A 17,873-nucleotide genomic window follows, 5' to 3' on the forward strand; every position below is an offset into this window, starting at 1 on the left:
TACAGGCATGCATGATGTGCTATTATATCAAAACCGCTCTGTATGAAAATGGCTGCTGTGGGAATTGCGTCAGCTATTTAGCTCGCAGGAAGCTCTGGAAGTGCTGCCAAGCGTAACCCCGGCTCTTTCGTTGTTCGTGCTGAACAGGTGTTGAGGTTGTAGGCCAGGATATTTACTGGGCTCCCGAGAAGATTCCACTCTGACATATCAAATGCCCTGTTTAGTAATGTATTACTCTGTGCCCAGTGCAGATACAGTTATTATACTTATACGTTGATACAGCTATACATTGAGACTATGCTGTTTAGGGGCCAAAAAATCCAACTGGGAAATTAAAACGCACACACTATCCCACACAGTCAACAAATGCTATGAATGGTATGAATAAGCACACACAATTAAAAACTGGTTTGACATAATATATGTATTAAACTAATTTCAGATTTTACCCCTTTAATTTCAATCTGCACTATAGTTTAGAATAGCATAGCATGGTAAGTATAGCTTTTAGATTATTTCAGTTTTGCCCAGATGCAGCAAAAGATTTTCCCCTACATAAGTGCAGTGGTGCCTTGTAAAGGTAAATGCCCTTGTTTGCAGTACACAGATACTGCATAATTTTAGAAGCTGTCTCGATGAACATCCTGTCACTCGTCTCCCTCTAGCATTCTTGCTGCAGCTCAGTGGTGGTTGGAAATTCTGATGTGAGGCCTGGTCTTCGTGGTTTTACAAAAAATGTATTCTGTGGTGAGCCTGCCCAACCGAACGTATCACAGAAGATAACAACAATCTTGATGCTTTTCGAGGTCTGCAGCACACCAATACTGTCTTCTCTGCTTCAAAAGACCCGTTTAATCTTGTTTAATCTTGTTTTGTTTCCGTATCTCTCAAAGTCAGAGGCTACTAAAAAGAAGCCAATATGAGTCAAAACAGAACCTCGCTGGAACTCGTGGAAGGTTTTTCTCCTTTGAGTCACATTTTATTTCCTGTGGTTTTTCACTTGTGTGCTACACAAAGGCAAGACAGAACACTAATTTATAGACCTATTCTTCTTTCAGACAATTATTGTGCCATTCGCTGTCCTGAGGCAGAAAAGATGATAAATTATGTACATTTTAGCCACTTGAGCTCAAAAACAATACTTGCCAAAAGCCGGTAAGAAATAACAAATTACTTTTTTTCCCCAGATTTGAGTCGTCAAAAAACTGCGAAATAGAGTATAATTTTTTCCTATCCTATTTTTGTTTTTTTGTTTGCTTGCTTCTATACATCACATACATATACATCATATATTGAAGGAAAATTATATTACCTATGGATAATTATACTAAGAAAACAATATCTTTTTTAAAACATATAAATGACAAATAGGTAACAGATAGTTAGAACTCCTTAGTAGTTTTATTTCCACAGTTATCAGCATTATTCAGTGTCCAGCGTTCGCCTTGTTTGGGTTGATTTTCCGGATGGGATTTTTAATGCTGTATAAATCACCTCTGGGTCAACTTCCTCCTGCAATGAATGAAAACAGAATGTAAGAATATGCTTAGAATTCAACAATCATTTCACTGTAATTCTACATTTACTGGAAAACGGCATTCATATGACTATCTATTCTATTTTGTTGTATTTAAACAAATTGTAAAAGGACAATGCTTGAAAATAGCATGGCACACAGACAGTATACAGATTACTTAATTCAATGAAACTTTGGCACTTTAAAGATCAATATATACAGTACATGTCTTAACTTAATTCAGGAAAGTGTAATGTGAAGTTGTGAAGTGATGTTCCTTCATACAAACCTGCTGGAGTGCTCAGAAGGGTTTTGTATGTTCAACCTTAAACTACTCCTGAATTATTTTTTAGACCATATTTAATTTTGTCTCCACGGATTTCACTTATTTTACAGATACCCGGGCTGATTTATTTGTTATTATGCGATATTGTGTTTAGTTTGGAATCATTATATTTTATTTTATATCTCATTACATTAGCATTATATTATATTGGTTTTTAGAGAATGCTGTCGTATGATTTTACACGTAGACACTTGCTCTTCTATGTAGTCTAGCAAGAATGCATTTTGACCTTAACTTCGCATGCAACACATGAACAAGTGTCACTTCCTATGGTTTTTGATACAGCATAGTGGTATCAGCAGTCTCTGGCTTTGCTCTGCACTGCAATACATGAAAAAAGGCACCTGTTCAATGTGGAAGCTTTGATCACATCAAACCCTTGAGTGCATTTAAGTGTGCTACTGCGTATGCCTATTTACTGCATACCATACCTTTCCTAACATACTCTTGTCCTAAAAATTCAACCTTGAATGAAAAGTCATTGTAAAAATATAAAAATATTGTTTTTGAAAATATATCACTTGACAATATATCACACAGTGTCCCCCCACCCCCCAAAATGATTACATTTATTTAATACATTAAATAGATATTTGAACAAAATATCACTCGGAAATTGGAAATAATTCCTGGAAATTAGCTGCATTGTATACTCAGTATACAATTAATATTGTGACTTACTTTGGAAAATAAACGTATTACTTCAGAAAAGTGCTATTTTGGTTGACTCTACTGAATAATTATTAAATTTGAATATTTTTCACCTGTACTCAACACTTCATTTATTTTATATATGTTTTGCTTTTCTTCATCAAGAATGTGAATCATTTTGGAGGGTACTATAGGTGTCGATCACCTACATAATGGGTATCATTATTACAGGAAAAATATTGCATGATATGAGTGAGGAGTATAAATTATAGCAGGTGATCAATACCTCTTTTCCATCTGTATTTCCATCCATGGATGTGTTCTGTGCCTCACAACATTCTGACCCTGAATTTACACAAGCATTTACTGTATGTCAAACATTCAATCAAGCAGTAATCATAGCATCATACTGACAATATACATTTTGCATAACAAGTACTGACAGGCAAGGTAATGTGTGTATATATATATATATATATAACCGGCCAAAAGTATTAGGGCTCCTGTGGAAAAAAAAACTTTATAATAACAAGCCCAAGACAAACACTTTTTTCCATTTCTACCTACAATGACAAAAAAAGATTAGTTTTACTAATCTTAGACATGACATTTTTTAATTACAAATTTTTAAATGATTGGAAATCTATAAAGCGGGAGTTGGAGGGGTAGTCAAATTGACTGAAATCTCATCTACCATACGTTTTTTTAAAACCACAGGTAGCCTAATACCATTGGCCTGTACTGTAAGTAAAATAGGCACTGTAGTTGCAAGAAATACAGCAAAGAATAAAGAGTTAGGCTAAGATGTGTGGAGCCAAGTCAGAGGCGTCACTAGGGGGGTGAGGGGGGTGCGGAATGCATCGGGTGACACCATCAGAAGGGGGTGACACCGAAATGACTGGCAATGAATTTCGACAACTACCAACAGCCCCCCCCGCCCCCCGCCCCCGACAACTCATCTTCCAACAGCTAGTGACGCCACTGAGCCAAGTAAACAAGGTTATTCCCCGAAATTGCAAAGAAGCTTAAGATTTCCGGTTGTGGTGTTCAGCACACACTCAGAAACTGGTCCAGCTGATGGGCAGTAATGTTAACAGGAGAAGTCCAGGAATATCAAGAGGCAATAGACAGATATGTTCTGTTATCTAGCAGAGGAAACTGACAAAAAACTGCACCACAGCTACAGGAAGAGCTCCTGTGCAATGCAACTAGAGGGAAACCAGTGAAATGGCGACTACAATCTGCTGGTCTAAAAGGATGTGTATACCATAATTTCTGGCAAATATTAATGTTACATAAATGAAAGTAGTCATGTTTTATTACTTTTCACATATCTTTTGCATGCAATGACTGCTTGAAGCCTGTGACCCACTGACATCATCAGATGCTGAGTATATTCTCTGGTGATGCTGTCCAGGCCTGTACTGCAGCCATCTTCAGCTCCTGCTTGTTTCTGAAGCTAGTTGCCTTAAGTTATCACTTGAGCATATGAAAAGCATGTTCAATTGGACTCAGGTTGGGTGAATGACTTTTCCAGGCAAGAAATTGTTTTTTGGGTTTGAAAAACTTTAGCGGTATGTTTGGGGTCATTGTCTTGCTGTAGGATAAAGCATCATCCAACGAGTTTGGAAGCATTTGCTTGAACTTGTGCAGATAAGTACACCTCTTCTTTCCGTACTCTTCAAAATTAATTCTGCCCTTGTTATCAGCAGATACATCATCAGTGAAGACAAGTGAGCCAGTATCAGTGGCAGCCTTGCATGCCCAAACCATAACACCCTCGCCACCATGTTTCACAGATGAGTGCTTTGGATCTTGGGCAGTTCCTTTTGGCCTCCACATTTTGTTATTGCCATCAATCTGATACAAGAGCATCTTGGTCTCATCTGTCCACAAGACCTTTTTCCGAACTTTGCAGTCTCCTTTAGGTACATCTTAGCAAACTGTAACCTGGCCATCCTGTTTTCTGGCTAGCTAGCAGTTTACATCTTGCAGTGTAGCCTTTGTATTTGTGTTTGTGAAGTCTCCTGTAGACAGTAGTCACTGACACATCCACACCTGCCTCCTGAAGAGGGTTTCTGATCCCCTAGACAGGTGTTTGAGGGTTTTGCTTCATTATGGTCAAAATTCTTCGGTCATCAACTGCAGAGATCTTCCTTGGCCTACCAGACCCTTTGCAATTACTGAGCTCACCAATGATCTCTCTCTTCTTAATGGTGTTCCAAACAGGTAACAGTTGCAAACTGGTAAGTCAAAGGTTTGGTCTATGTCTCTGAAATTTCTTTCTTATTTCTCAGCCTCATAATAACCTTTTTAACTTTCATTGGCATAACTTTGGTCCTTGTGTTGACAAATGCCAATAACAGACTCCAAAGGCTATCTCAAACCCAGATTCAAGGCTAGGGTTAGGGTTAGGGTTAGGGTTAGGCTCTCCTATACCTGTATAAAAAGAGCTGTAATTTATACATGGTGAAATCAAAATGTGTAAAAATAACTTTAAATGAAAGATGAGAATCTGCACTTTAACCACATGTGAATTGTTTTAGAACTGGAGATGTATTTCAACCACATGTGAATTGTTTTATAACACATCTAAAATAGTGTATTACAGAATCAAATTTTTTTTTTAATATTTATTTGTCTGAAACATTATGGAGCTCACTATATATATACACATTCCTTGTTTTATATATGAGTTTTGTATGCAGAGTGGGAGACCTGGAGGCAATTGGCAAACAAATCATTTACACAGAACTAGCGTTAGCAGTAAGCTTTCTTTGTTCTAATTGCTAGGTGTATGTACTTTCTTAGCATACAAATATAGAAGAAGAAGAAGAAGAACAACAACAACAACAACAACAACAAAAACAACAACAACAACCTATGGAAAGACAAGGAATGTAATTGTGCTGTCTCATCGAAACTGAATGGATTGATCATCTGATTTGAAACTGAAAAAGAACTTGCCCGTTCTGCAGTGCTTCCAGTGGAGGCAGGCTCTGTAGAGCAGGGCGCCCACCACGATGCACACTGGGATCAAAATGGCCATCAGGATCCAGCAGTGCACTCGAACCCCGGGCTCGACCTCAGGAGCAATTGTTGGTATGGCTGAACCATTGGATACCGTTGTGGCGGGGAAGTTGCAGTTCTCTGGAAAAAATTTTTTAAATCACACAGCAAAACAGCTGCTGTCATTCATTGTTTTCCAAAACTAAAAATCCTATGGAGTTACAGATGACATTTTTGAACATACACTATGTATGTATCATCACCTGCAAGAACAAGCATGGTGCCAAGTCCAGTGAGCATCGGTACATCAGGCTTCGTGCTGCAGTAGTAGAGTCCCAGGTCAGGTATGGTGAGGTTTGCGATCTTCAGGTAGACCGAGTTATTGGCTGGAAATGGAAAAGTTCTGAATCGAGGGTCATAGCCTCTGAAATATTTGGTCTCAGTCTGGCCTGGTTTTCCATCTTTGTCTTTGGCTGCAATGATGATAAATGGAACTTTGCCGTGGCGTTGTCCGTGCCACATGGTTTCCTTATCGTGTTTCACATCACAGTGCAGTGTAACGGTGTCCCCAAGCTGGACCACCCTTGATGAAGTTGCTTCAGTGAATGTCTCGCTGACTTGACTGTAAGACACTGGAGGATAAACGGATGACAAAAGCAACAATTGAACAAAATGATCAATGCTCTTAAAATTAAGACAGAACTGAAGCAAAATGACGTAGGGAATGAGTAGGGTTTGTTACATTACTCACAATTTATCATAATCAGAGCAATGCAGACTCTTTCCATGATGTCATCCGCTGCCCTTCATTGGTAAAAATGAGGCATCATAGTTTTGTGTTTAAAGGTTATAGTTTTGTTCAGCGGAAGTTGCCATAAGTGGGCAAAAGAGAATCTATTGGTTCTTATTCAGCAGAGTATCCTTATGCTCTCTTTCATGAAATTTGATTGACACTGAAGGGGTGGTCTTTAGACCTGCAACAAGATTACTGAGTGTGCATATGTACAGTACGCTTTCATTTTTGATCAATGAAACCAGCAGTGGCTGTTTCCTAAACCATATTGATACCTAATATTGATTCCATAGCCCTTAAAAAAGAATCACTGTTTGCTGCTGATAATCAACAATTGTTTTCTCTGAGTTTAAAAATGTATGCGTCATCTCTGTCTGGATTGCGCTTTTAAAATGAAAGATCGGTTTCATTTCACCTCACCCCTCTGAATTACCGGCACCATTCAGGATCTTTGATGGTTGCACATTGCCATCTATTGATGATATTTGGTACTGCATGTGAAAGTGACTACAGTTCATTTTTCTGCAGTCAATGCGTGTTTTCGTTTGGACTGAGAATGCCTTTGAAGGATATCATGTGCGCATTAAAGGAGATAATTTCTCTTTCTGTGGAGGTTTGACCCCCTTGTGTGTCTGTTCCCTGACAGAAAATGTGTCTTTTTGGAAGCTTTGACTCCCATATCAACCCTAACACTGTATCCAATGCTTATGTAGCACAGTTACAGATAAAAGGAGAAAGAGTATGATATTAAGCTCATTAGAATATGACATCTTAACATTTAAAGACATTTAAAATCACCCACAGATATGAAGGTGTGTAGTTGTCAATGTTTATGCACATTATTTATACCCATGGTAATATTACAATGACAATAAAAAACAATAAAATAAATATTACAGTATTTTACAAAATCGCAGAGTTTATGAAATTTTAATGTTATGAACTTTTAATGTTAGAATGTTGTAAAATAATGCAACAACAGAAAAAACAGGAACAGGAAACAGGAAAATTCACAACCTGTAACCTGTAAAAACTTGAGATTAATATCAAATTGTCTAAAAGCAGTTACACAAAGAGTACGCTTTTATTTAAAATCTTAAAATGTTCAAAGACAAGAAATTTGATTCTTCTAAAGTTGGGCATTCTACAAATAATTACTATTTGCTCTCAAATAATTAATTTAAAACCATTCAGAATGTGTATTTGAAAGTGAATGTGGATGAATTTCCCACAAGGCACTGCGGTAAACAGCCCTGTACAGTATGGGAGGGAGGAGCACAGGTCCTGTGTCCTGGGAGTCAGCTGGCCTAATTTGATAGTCTGACCCACGGCCCATCTGTCTGAACGTATGACCGCACAGCTTGAGTCTGAACTGACTGTGAACGGAAATATTGATTGGGAGATTACTCCGCAAGGACAGATGCGCATTTCCAATATTAGCTTTTCATGAAGCGCTGCAGGACCAATTGTATTTTGACCAGATGGGCAAGCATAAATCATCGCGATCTTTTGAAAAGAAAATGGGCGATGAAGATCGTTTCTTCATTTAAACCAAATGGACGTTAATGCTCTGCAAGTACAGGGCGAAATGATTGCTTATTATTAGAACACTGACTGCCTGAGCCTGAGCTAAACACAATGACCTACATACAAGTTCAACAAATGACTGCACTGAATCTTAATTGTAAACCTGCCATTACTGTTATATTGAAAAGTATGTCCACGTAAAGATGGGCGGGTGAAAATATTGATCTTACAGATTTGATAAATTTGCTTGTGTGTCCATTCAGGTAATGCATCTCATTTGACATTGACAATAATTGGCTAAAACAAAACCATAATTGGAGACACAGACACAAACAGATGACAGCATATACACACAGTACATACAGAGCCGGATTTCAAACATTCACATGAATGTCGGTGACATGCTAACAGAATGACATTGTTCATATTGCCTTCTCTGATTCCTTTGCATAGTGCCTCCCCCCCAACCCAGGCATGAGTTGAGTTGGCTCACTAATCTGATATTGCGAGCAGGTTCAATCATGCAACAAATAGGGCAAACTGTGTTGAGTGTGTCAATCCAACAGGCGATGGGCACAAACATCATCCAGTCATGTGACAGGGGCCCCTGTGACCTTGACCGGCGTGCCGAACAGCTGTCTGGCAGAGGGCAGCTGTGCCGCCACGTTGGGGGTGAGCAGCCGCGGTTCCATTAATCCGGCATCAATGAGACACCCTGCCCGACCTGGAGATCCATAAGTGTGTGTTTACGCAGGTGGCGCGGTGTTATGTGGGCACAGAGGCTCTGTTTCCTGTGGGCTGGGTTTTGATGGAGAGGTTGTGCAGCTTCTTTGTGAAGCTAAAGTGTGCTTAGTGTCCCTTTGTGTGTTATGTTTGGCCCAAGAAGTGGGCATTTGCGATGTGAACAAATGAATGTGGTCTCTCCGTATGGGCTCTATATGATTTCATGGCCAGCGTGAATTTACCTTTTCTATGTATCCGAGGATTAGGAGTGGTGTAATTCTTCATAGCCTGAAATTGATATTGGAATATAATATTTCATGCAGCAGGAGAGAACAAAAGAAAATCCCCTAACAACAAATGAGTCATGTGCTTTTTATGGAGTGTTTTCCTACATGCAACAGGTCTAATTCACCATCGAGATAAAGCAGTCCCAACTCCTACCAGACCCACACACACACACACACACATGCACACACAGGCACACACATATGCACACACACAAGCACACATGCATGCACGAACACATGCATATGCACATGTGCCCACTATGTACAAATAAGCCATATACAGGCAGCAGATTTAGCAGATAGTGGCTGAGTTAAGGTTTGGGTCTTCACTAATCTGTCTGGGAAGAAATCTCCCTGAAAATACATGAAATCTGAGTCTTGATAGAGCCCAAGGTTTTGGGTTTGTAAGGGGAAGTGGGTTAAATACAGCCAATCAAACTAATGACTGAATGCAATCAAGTAGAAAATGGGAAGGACTGCACCTGCATGACCCAGTATGTAACTCTGTAAGACTTAAATTCTGCAGCACAGGGCAGTCTTACAGGCACAAGCAATGAAGTTGCATGAGACTTGGTCTGGCTCATAGACAGAGTTAGTTTGTATGGAACATGGAAATTACTGAACTGTAGTTTTTTACTGAGTAACACAAATGGGAAAAAGTAAAAATACCACCAGGCTAGTCTAGTGTGATGGAGAACTTGTACACAGTCCTCCAAATCAACACAAATGAAAAAGCTGGCCCTGGATTATCATTTCCTTTTACGAGGGCCTCTCTCTCTCTCTCTCTCTCTCTCTCTCTCTCTCTCTCTCTCTCTCTCTCTCTCTCTCTCTCTCTCTCCCTCTCTCTCTCTCTCTCTCTCTCAGAAGTGCGGTTGATATTCCGTGTGACAGGCCGGGAGCTGGAGTGGGATGAATGGCGCAGTGTTTGGGACCTGAATGTGCTGTGCCCTGACAGACAGGCACGCTCATTCACACAACCTTCCCTGCACCTCTCTGCTGCTATGAATACAGGGCTGTCCTCAGACACAAACCAGATTAGGACCGAAGGGAACAAACAAACGCTGCCCTCTCATTTTCTCCCTCAAGCTGCCTAATTTGGTGGCTTTTTCCTCTTCTTTGGTCCGCCACATCTTTATTTTGTGTTTCTCCTCTCTTTTCTTCTGTTTTGTTCAACAGGGCAGTTTGCTTCTTTATTTCTTCTTCAGGGAGAGAGAGAGAGAGAGAGAGAGAGAGGTGAAAGAGAGGGAGGAAGAGAGAGAGGGAGAGAGAGAGAGAGAGGATGGAGGAGAGTCTATGTGTGAACACAGAGGATTAATGTCTCATCTGAATGAGAAGAGAAATGAGAAGGGGTGGAGAGGGAGTAAAAAGATCTCTATTCTGGAGGGGAACCCTCCCAAGATGCCAAGTGTTTGGCATAGCTTTGTATTGATTGTGTGGTTTTTATTGACATGCGTGTCCTGTTGGTAGGAATAGCCATTAGACACTTCCTCACATAATTAATGTTAGAAGAAGATGAACAAGGAACCCGGCTTCTGTTAGACAAATACATAAAACTTTCAGCACCCCAGGGATATTGCAACAATTTATGAAAAACTTGACATGGTTGAACTAAGAACAATATTTACAGATATCATTTGGCTGCTATCCCATGGCAGTAGATCAGTAGACATGTATCTATGTACCGCACGGTTGCTGGGGTTGTCATGAATTATAATTCCCCCTGGCACATAAAGATTACAAAGCTGAAGCAGAGGCATCTGGGTAATTTTTAGCTATTCTCTACTAAGGTATTTACTGATTAAACTTCTTTACAGTGAACTTTCAGCTGTAGTATCCGTGGAGATATGTTTTGGTCTATTATTAGGCTACTTGCCTCTTTTTCGCCGTTGTCTAGTTTTTGCACTACCAGTATACTGAAAAGGATAAACAGATTTATCTGGAATAATTATATCTTGACTGAATTTACTGACCTATTCCATGATAGCTTACATTATAAAATTTAACATGATAAGATATATCAGTCTAATTGTAAAGAACAGAACATAAATGCAGTCCATTTCACTCACAGCCTATGCAATTCAACATGTATTGCCATCAAGATTCCCACCTATGCCTCTAATTTAAACACTTTTTGTCATTTGAAAGTTTAAAAAAACTGAACTGGACAGGACAGGACAGGAGGCGTCAGTGGCACACGTGTTAGTGGCTATCCATACATGAATTATCAGTACCAGTAAAGAATGTATGCTATCCCAGGATCAGCACTTTCAGTTCCAATTTAACCCCCTAAGATTTTAGCAGAATATATGAGTTCTGATCCTGGGTCAGTTTTAAAGGGAGCAGCAGCATGTCTACACCCTGCAATCAAGATCCCAGGTTCTGAAAATAATTACATTACCAATATGATGCCACAGCACCTAGTTCTGTGCGCTAAATTTAGCCCAGACTTTTGGCTAGGCACCCTAAAATGGGGGAAACTATGTATAAAAAAGGCTGTAATTCCCATAATGTTTCTGCAATTCCTACATTTCCTATGAGGGTCAACTGATACAGATTTAAATACCATCAAATTAAAGGTGACAGTCTTTACTTTAATCTCATAGTCACTGTTTCATTTCTAATCAAATGTACTGGAGTACAGAAAAAAAAAAAAAAAAAAACATTAAAAATTGTGTCACGGTCCAAATATTTTCAAGATGCACTGTATATCTACACAAAACCTATATGTAATATAGTATTATATGCATATTTAATCTGTGGGATTTCATATTGAATGCCATTGTTATGGATTTACATTATGTAATATTTTAAGTAATAGCATAAAATCTGAGTAATACAAAAATTAACGGAACAAAATTAATCAAGAAAAAAAAATTATCCCCAGACAGGATAATATATGTTGTAAGTGTACATATAATATGAATCGGTACAGATGAAAAATAAACAAACTGTGCAAGTAGGAGAGTGGAAAGGTACATTTTGTTTGCTGTTTTTCCAACCAAAAATAGTGCACATGCTGTTTTACTGAGACCCGATTTATTTTTTCTGCCCTCGGTTCCACAAGTTCCAACGGTTGCCCCTTTAAGAGAACCGCTTGTGAGAACAACCACGGTCGATGTGGGTCCGACAGTCGTCCGAGCATTTGCGGTTCAATGTGACTTAGCCCCTTTTAAGTATTTGGAGTATCGAGGGCAGGCTCATGAGGTAATCTGTCCTACGAAACCTATTCATTCCCACCAGTGTTCGCCGGGTACATGTGATTGTGTAAAGCGCTCCAATGCAGCGTTAAAAAAAATCTAGCGAGGACTAGTTGTAGAGATGTCCGTGAATGGTACTCGATAAAATTGTCTAAGAAACAAGTTGTGCACTGCATACATTTGAAATCAGTGAAAAGAAAGTTGCGCAAATGAAAGTACATTAGGTGCTAAGACGATTTCTCTTTTGTCGATCCTGGGAACAAGTTTGCGTTTGGGAAAACAGTGCTGTCTGGATTTAAAAGTACCCGTTGCTGACAAATTGGATTAGCAAACGAACTCCCTCTGCTCAGCGACGCAGAAGGATTGCATTTGATTTTGAGGAGCTACGGTAAAAACGGGAAGGGATATATCACAGTCCGCGCTCTTCTAATACAAGGTAAGACGTATTTAAATGTAATAATTTGTTTTTTATAAAGTAATGCATTTTTCAGCCCAGTCCTCCTGCAAGCTTTGCGCTAGGTTTGTCGATGGCAAACTTATTTTTTTCTTGCAGAGCTAGCGTTATAGCTTCGTCTCCATCTCTTAAATTAAAATTTGTTCGCTGTAGCCTTTTGTTAGTTATGGTTATTTTATACGAAACGTTTTTTGCTATGTATGTTTCCTTTTAATATTTTGCACGTTTTACAAAGTAGCTAACGAGGAATGCACGGTGGAATTCGGTTGATGTTATAGAAAAGTATTGCCAGACTTTTTGAAATGAAGACTTTGCCCCCAAACCCGATTAACAAACATGAAGTAATTCACTTAAGGACGTACTAAGCGATAAATCTGTCAGTATACAGCCGTATGTGTTTTTGTTGCACTTCTACCTGTCGATAGTTGAGGTGTTGAATCAGCTGTTGTTCGGGGCAGCATTTCAACGTATTAAACGTAAGTGTACCAAACTGATTTTATTTTCTTTTTTGTGGCGATGGGGGGTGGGGTATAGGGGTGGTATGTGTATAGGCCGGTAACTTTTATTGCAGCTGGGCAGAAGGTCATTGATCCGCAGCAGGCGGGCGTCAGTGGACTGCCTGCCCAGCAGCCTGGCTAGCGTGGCTGGCCTATTCTGTCCGACAGGCGTCGTTGCATTGCAGTTAGAATTTTTCTCCCCATAACTGCATTGTCCCATCTATAGGGAACTCAGCGAAGCCCCACGCTTGGTTTGTATAAATATGCAAACAGCAAAATTCCGATAACGAAAACTCGAATAAACACAACTGATTATTAATGATAAACAAAGTGGGCAAATTACACAGTGACAGATATAGCTGAGCTTCCCCCGTCGTGATCAACCACGATTATACATTTACTAAACACATTCACGTTGCTCAGATGTAAAACAGTACTACCCTGTCTGGAAATCTTGTTAAAAGCAGATACCCCCAAAACACCAGTACATACATTCCACTCCTATGTAAAACTACACTGACGTATCTCTTGCAATATTGATATTGAAGATCTATGGCGCTATACTGCATGTGTAATTTAGATTTATTTAAGGTTGGTACTATGTTTTGTCATCTTTAATATCACTAGACATGCTTTTTAACATTTTATTTTCATAACACCTGTAGCGTAATGGGCATGGTAGGCGAATTAAATAGTTTAGGAAGTTAAGAAGTTAGAGCCACAGGTGCTACCAGTTTGGGGCAAGAACATGAACAAGGTACAAACACATTTGCACCTGAGCATTGCATGGGTGAGATTATACAGATGCATTTAAATGCTTTTTCGAAATCTATTGAAATGGAAAGCCGACTTTTCAGAGATGTAGAAAACGGTATTTAATCCGATATTAGCTTTGGCATGCATTCATGTTGTGGTACTGTATTAAACACCACAAATTCATGAATGGTTTTTTTTTCTACCTTTGCTTGTCTTGTCAGCTCAGACATTATGGATTTCGGAGAGAGGGGCAATATTTCATTTAATTACAAACACAACATTTGAAATCCTTCATTTATATTTATCCCACGGCGCGCAAACAGGACTGCCGCCGTGGGCTATGCATGGCAAATTGTGGTCACTCACTCACGGACGTTTAGTCGGATGCATGCGCAGGTGGTGCCAGCTAAAATGTGTCTGCAGGAGTGAGTTGCGCCGTGGATCTGGATGGTTCCGTGCTTGTTTCATTCTGGACCCTGCACACCTTAAATCAACTATAGGTTCCAATTGTATTTGTTGCAAAAATCGTCCAATGGTTTGTTCCTTGCATGAGAAAATGAGGTTGGGAGCATTCTGCACTCAGATGAGGTTAAAAGAACTACATTTTAGGTCTGTGTCTTGCTGGCTATCTCAGCCGGCTTATGTTGTGTAGGGACAGTGTTCTCCGGGCCAGCGGGATCGGCATTGACAGGGTGGTTCTGAGAGCGAGTGCGATCTCGGGCTGCTCCTCCTGCCAAGGTCACCGGCTTTTCCCTTTTAATGTCCCAACACTCCTGGAACGACGGCCATCTGCCGCGTGAAGCGTTGCCTCGTATGGCAGCTTAGCAGGCTAGTAAAGCTGCGAGAGCAGGAAGATGTGGTCAGTGTTTAAAGAAACGAGCTTAGCGCATGATTGTTTGCAGCGTAGCTCCCCCCCAACCCCCATACCCCCAATATTTGCGCGATGAAGCAACTGGTCTCCTAATCCGGTGAGCTCTGTTTATCAATTGAGAGGCTAGGTGAAGCCGGATTTCTTTCCCTTGTATCTCCATTGAACCAAACTGTCGCATCAGGATATGACATTCATTTCTAATCACTTGTTCACTGGGACATATTTTACAACATAAGAACCAACTTGAATCTTGTGGAAGTTTGTTTACAAATACTGAGCCGCCGGCCTTATTGCCATTGAAGGCTTTAGGTATGGGCTTCAGTGCAGAGTACCTATATTGCTAATGCCTGCGTTTAGAACGGGTTTTAAAATTTTCTTTGTGGTCAAGAACCTCTCCTTTACAGCGCAGTTAGCCACAGCCTGTTGGCATTGCTTCTTAAGGAATCGATGCTAGGTGCAGTCGGTGGAGGCTAATAGATTGAAGATCCATAGAGCTTCAGTGACATGCTGCTTAATGAAAGCTATTTTTGATATGGGGCCACTGGAGATTAAGGAGGTGGAGATGTGATATTGCAGTCTAGCCTGTGGCCTAACCACAGCCACCGACCAGAACAACATATTAAACTGAACTCGGTTACATCTATTGTTTTACTCCTCTGGGGATTTCAGTTGGATGCTAATTGTTGGAAGCACATGTCCAGAGAGAAATCATTTCAGGAGTTATTGGATTTTAGAATGTGAACCAGGCTTGATTTGGCTTGATGTACTTTCTTGAAGTGGTTCCTTCTGGGAGAATGGTGCTTGCCTTTAATAGATTTGGCTCCATCTTATGAATTAAATCAGCCCTACCAACCCTTCATTTAGCTTTTAAAATGGGATTCCAACCTTGCATTCAACAATTAAATGTCATGTGATTAAATCATGAATGAACTGAAAGTCGTTGATGTGTTATCAAAAAGGATTTTTGGTCAGACTAAAATGGTACATTGAAAGATGATCGCATCTACATCTGCTTTACAAACTCCAACTTATTACATTACATTTCTTGTTGATACATTACCCACCGCTATTTCTGGGTCATGCCGTTGATGATTTCTAAAAAGGTAGTGGACAGACGGTGTTTGCTGGCCTCGTATGAAAGAGCTGGCTGTGTTCCAGACTGTAGGAACCATCTTAAAAGGTTGCCGTTATGATGTGTTTCAGCCCACTGCATTTGTGTCAAACCATATAGGGCAGCAACTCAACTTAATTTGCTCTTATCTGGGAGAGAAAACCCAGAGCAGAAAATACTTTTATGGATGGAGAATTCTTAGTTCTGCACACGTGTGCCCGGTCAGCTTGTGATGGTCTTCTCTGTAATGTGTTTTTATACATTAGCTTTAGTGCTCTTCTGTGCTCTTTAATGCTTGTTGTGCTTGAGTCTCCAGTTCGTGTTTCTCATGGTCTGTTTGTTTCTGTTTTTTTATTTTAATGTTATGCACATTCTCTGTTCGAAGCGCACTAGTTTGCCTTTTTAACTTTTTCGTTCAGTGCGAAATGATCAAGTTATTTATCAAAAATATTGTTCACTTGAAATGTTGATACATTTTAGACTGCTGTGTCAGTGTGTGTATGGGGTTCACTGATAGATTGCTAGATTTGTGGGTTGTAAGTTTGACTCTAGGCACCTCAAGTACCTGTTTGTAATGTAGCAATGTCCCAGTGATGGTTCATTTTTCTCCCTTTCCCCACGTTGACCTGACATGACTGATGATAATGGAGACAGCTCCTCTAAACGGACCACTGCAGGTGAAAGGGTGCGGTTTTTCTGTTTTGATGGATTGCGTTCGTATCCGCGCTCTCTGGAAAGCCGTTTAGATGTGCGGTGACCGGGGTCAGCCACTCTGTCCAGCTGAAGGAGATGAACCGTTGGTGCTGCCGGTTTCAAGAGTTTATTCCCTGGAAAGCAGTTGGCCTTCGGAATCAATTTTCTATTGAAAGTCTTATTTCTGAAGTCCATAAATAAATCATCTTACTGCGGCTCCAAATTAACACACATCAGCAATGATGATGATCCGTGAGGTGACTGGAGAGTTGGTGAGGAATGCCCTCTCGTTTCAATTGGGTGCCGTTTGTTACAAGTGGTTGAGTATCTGTGAATGGCCAAAGGTTACCGTTTATTGTTGCGAATGGTTAACAGTGCAGAGGAGGCTAACCCGAGAGGCTAATGGGTGAATGGAACAATGCTCACTACTGGGTACAACAGCTCTCGTGTTTGATTGTGTGGCATTAGTGTTAGTTTAAACACTTTGTAGCCTAATTGGCTTGGCGGTGGTTAGTTTCTGGGTTTGCAGAGGCCACTGTTGTTCTATTAAGGGTAATAGCGTTTTGGTCCTGGTGTCCTCAGTCTTCATTGCCCGATTGCAGAGGAGATTTGGCCGTCCCCAGTTAGCATGTGGACAGGCTGTCATGGATGGCTGACGTCATGGAATCTACCAAACTGCCACCGTGCCGGTGTTAGTGATGACAGCGAGGCAGGGTCATTAATGACCCAGGCCCCGCTGCCCCCCACTGCTCCTGGTCAGAATGACACCATGTGACCACCGTGTGATGTGGGTGGCTGCCAAAACCCCTGCACAAAAGCCTCAATCATCTCTGCTTTTCTAGCGAAAGGGTTATGCTGCTAAAACAGGTTACTATATGGATTTGGTAACTGAGCATCTTTGAAACCTTTTTTTTAGATAGATACGATGCTGGTGTGCTCCCCCCACCTACTCTCTTTATAGTTGAAAGTACTTAATTTAGACTAATTATTTTGTTGGGAATCTGCCTCTCATCTTAATGGGATTTATTATTTGTCCTGGTTAAAGAGATTTTAAAGTCAATAGATGCAAGAGATTAAAAAGGCAATAAGGGTGCAAAGCACTACTGAAAAGGGGGACATTTTGGCTCTTGATAGCTTAATTTCTACCTCCTTTTCATTAAATAAGTACAAACTCCAGGATAAGAATTGGATGTCAGGAACCATACAGCTGGGCGTGGCTTCGGTAATAAAGAGGTGTTCTCTATTTTCTCAGCTCTGACACAGGATTGGCTGACTGCTATCCTTTCTCCAAATTTCATACCTCGCATGTAATTCGTATTTGTAAAAGTCTGACCATCTGATATAATATTGATTATGGTTATGGGAAGTGATGCACAGAATTGCAGTCACAAGCACAAACTACTATAGACAATTCTGTGTGTGTTATTTGGTTGGTCTTTCAA

General features: G+C 40.2%; 1 protein-coding gene and 1 long non-coding RNA gene across 6 annotated transcripts in view; one reads left to right on the top strand and one right to left on the bottom strand.

Moving 5' to 3' along the window:
• Positions 1 to 1,382: 1,382 nt before the first annotated feature.
• On the bottom strand, positions 1,383 to 6,509 carry LOC135237876 (uncharacterized). Its single transcript, XR_010324951.1, has 5 exons — positions 6,274 to 6,509; positions 5,786 to 6,154; positions 5,481 to 5,663; positions 2,800 to 2,858; positions 1,383 to 1,512 (listed from the first exon to the last, which is right to left on the bottom strand). It is a non-coding gene; the product is annotated as an uncharacterized LOC135237876 (long non-coding RNA).
• A 5,515-nt stretch (positions 6,510 to 12,024) lies between these two features.
• LOC135237867 (plexin-B1-like) overlaps positions 12,025 to 17,873 on the top strand; it is an 81,401-nt gene continuing 75,552 nt past the window's right edge. For all 5 annotated transcript variants that reach the window (XM_064305394.1, XM_064305392.1, XM_064305389.1 and 2 more), the window contains exon 1: positions 12,025 to 12,485. The gene's annotated coding sequence lies outside the window, so the exon portion shown is untranslated. The remainder of the gene's footprint in view (positions 12,486 to 17,873) is intronic.

The sequence above is a fragment of the Anguilla rostrata genome, chromosome 13, assembly GCF_018555375.3.
Source record: "Anguilla rostrata isolate EN2019 chromosome 13, ASM1855537v3, whole genome shotgun sequence".
NCBI lineage: Eukaryota > Metazoa > Chordata > Actinopteri > Anguilliformes > Anguillidae > Anguilla > Anguilla rostrata.